Source organism: Octopus bimaculoides, chromosome 18 (genome assembly GCF_046866305.1).
Source record: "Octopus bimaculoides isolate indiv1 chromosome 18, ASM4686630v1, whole genome shotgun sequence".
Lineage (NCBI taxonomy): Eukaryota > Metazoa > Mollusca > Cephalopoda > Octopoda > Octopodidae > Octopus > Octopus bimaculoides.
This window is the reverse complement of record NC_142945.1, coordinates 50697381-50699880: the sequence shown is the minus strand read 5'-3', so window position 1 is coordinate 50699880 and position 2500 is coordinate 50697381. Positions and strand designations below refer to the sequence as shown.

Sequence of the window (2500 nt, the reverse complement as noted above, 5' to 3'; positions counted from 1 at the left end):
GTCGAACCGATGAAATTACCAGGAAGCGAAACGAAAAGGAAAATAAAAGAGGATGAAAACAGAAGAAATATCATGTCGTTTCTGACCATATAGCCATAAAAACGCTGTTTGGATTGGGATCTAGAATCTGCTATTTATCCGTTCATTTCGAAGAGGGTGATGTTTTCCAATTCACCAACAAAATATGATACATATGTTTGTATCCGCCAAAACTTACAAATCTGGGAGTCAGTGGTGCAGAGAGCTTCTTAACGTTGTTCTCACCCTCACCCTTAACAGCTATTTACTTCCGGGTTTTGTAAATGTTCGTTTATTCTATCGAATTATTTAAACTTGTTTATGCCACGTGAGCAAAGCCTCAAAATTTGTAAAAGGCACCAGATATTGGATTTCGTAGATTAGACTGCTGAACTCGAGAACACAAGAAGAAATCCTAAAATTCTCATACGTCACAGCTCATAACCAAACTCTCAGTGCTGCGATGGAAGATAGTCACTACATATGAGCCACCTCGGACAATTTTTAAGTCATATAAATTAGACTCACTCAAACACACATACACCCACTCACACACACACAAACGTGTATATATATATATATATATATATATATATATATATATATATATATATATATAGTTCAGATGTACAGAAATACACAAGTCAACGACAGGTGTAGTAACAACTAGCAGGTATATTAGTTTGACGCTCGGGAAAATGGAAAATAGTTTCAAGATTTGGCCCTACGCTCTTCCACAAGAAGGAATAAGAATGAAAGAATGCAACGAGAATGTGTTTATTTGTCCTTATTTACGTAACTGTAAATCCTTGTAATGTGTGGTTTCAATTTGCGTTGTGTTCGTTTTCAACCATTCTGTGTTATCTTGCTCACCTTACTACACAGTGTTAGACTAAAACGCACTACGTATCCGATTATCTCGAGACGATTTCACACTAATTTTGAATCGAAAGCTGAAGGATAAATGTTTGTTATACATTTTAAATAAGGAGCACATTCTCCGTTGTTATATATATTTATTTATATAAAATAAATATGGTAGTTGTTCTGAGTGAAATAAATCACAGTTCGCATATTTTTATAAATGACTTTATGGATATATTCCATACGCATATATATATATATATATATATATATATATATATATATATATATATATATATATAACAATCTGTATGCGTGTGTGTATCTCTGCGAATGCATATATCTCTATATTATATATATACATATGAAAATGGGACAGATATCGATAAATCGATAAATGCCTAAGTGTAAATGACTACATATTCATCGCATTTTAATCCGTATACAAATATACAAGTGTATAAGCCTATAATACATAAATAATATGCAGTATTTAGACTGATTGATGCAATATACTTAAATATATTGAAAATTATCGTGATATTAAGAATTAAGTAAATAATTATGATATCTCTACCTACCAAATAAGAGGGCAAAAGTAAGCAAAGAAAGAACCATTATGTTTGTATCGTTTATCCTTGGTTGGATTATGATACAATAATCTTTTAGATCTGATGGAGATATGAAAGCAAAGTAACATATGTTGCGCTTCAATGCAATATATAATTGTGTATTCTACAAGAATTGTTTCTCTCAGTCTTTTCCTTGAGAAAGAGAATATGAATGAATATTACAATAGAGAGAGTGAGTTTTTCTCCCAGCATATGTAAATTTAAGATATATGACATTTAATTTAAAAAAAACATATCTACGCATGCATTTAATGAGAACCTACTCGATAGTATAGACTGCCACAAATATACACCTAGATTTTGTTTTACTCTTTTAGTTTGGAGACTTAGGTTTGAGCTCATGCAGTGACTGTGCAATTAATACTGTTGCTATATTGAAGTAGCTCAATGCGTTTGTGTTTAAGAATGGGTGCAGCGTAATTGGACCTATTTATTGAACCATTTGACACGAGGATGTTTTGTCTTGTATTGCACGCAGTAGAAGCTTTTGTGGATTTTGAATACATTTACATCCTTTCTTTGCAGGTTTCACATATCCCGTGGGAATGAAGTGAAAAGCCGAGGGTATTTTAAAGTACAAACACCGGGAACTACAGAGGTTATTTCTATCCCGGATATTGGGATGTTAACTGCAATGCAGCTGAGATCCGTTCCGGGGCTGATAAATACCACATTACTAATCTGTAGTCTAAATCTTTCCGGGATCTCCCATCTGTATGATATACACGTCAATTTCGACATAGTGTTGCTTGTTGCTTATCACTGACATCAGGATGGTAATTTGTTTTTTGCAAATACACACACACACTACACTTGTTTTGTTTTTTTCTCATTCCTTTTCAAGACATCTTCTTGCATGTATGAGCACGGGATGCACATTGACATTTCTCCTCCGTGGTACATGCTTGGACAAGATCACCAGGCTCCCCTCACTACGCCATCGATATTATCCAAAGAAAAAGTAAAGGTCGATGCAACTTGGGTCC

At 33.8% G+C, this 2500-nt stretch overlaps 1 protein-coding gene and 1 long non-coding RNA gene across 2 annotated transcripts in view; both read left to right on the top strand.

The window, feature by feature from the left end:
- LOC128249942 (uncharacterized) overlaps nucleotides 1–2500 on the top strand; it is a 57779-nt gene that overhangs the window by 10916 nt on the left and 44363 nt on the right. The window lies entirely within an intron of this gene.
- Nucleotides 1–2500, top strand: part of LOC128249950 (uncharacterized) — a 14442-nt gene that overhangs the window by 9275 nt on the left and 2667 nt on the right. The window contains exon 2 of the long non-coding RNA XR_008266095.2: nucleotides 2040–2500. This exon is cut by the window's right edge and continues 1057 nt beyond it. This is a non-coding gene — a long non-coding RNA (uncharacterized LOC128249950). The remainder of the gene's footprint in view (nucleotides 1–2039) is intronic.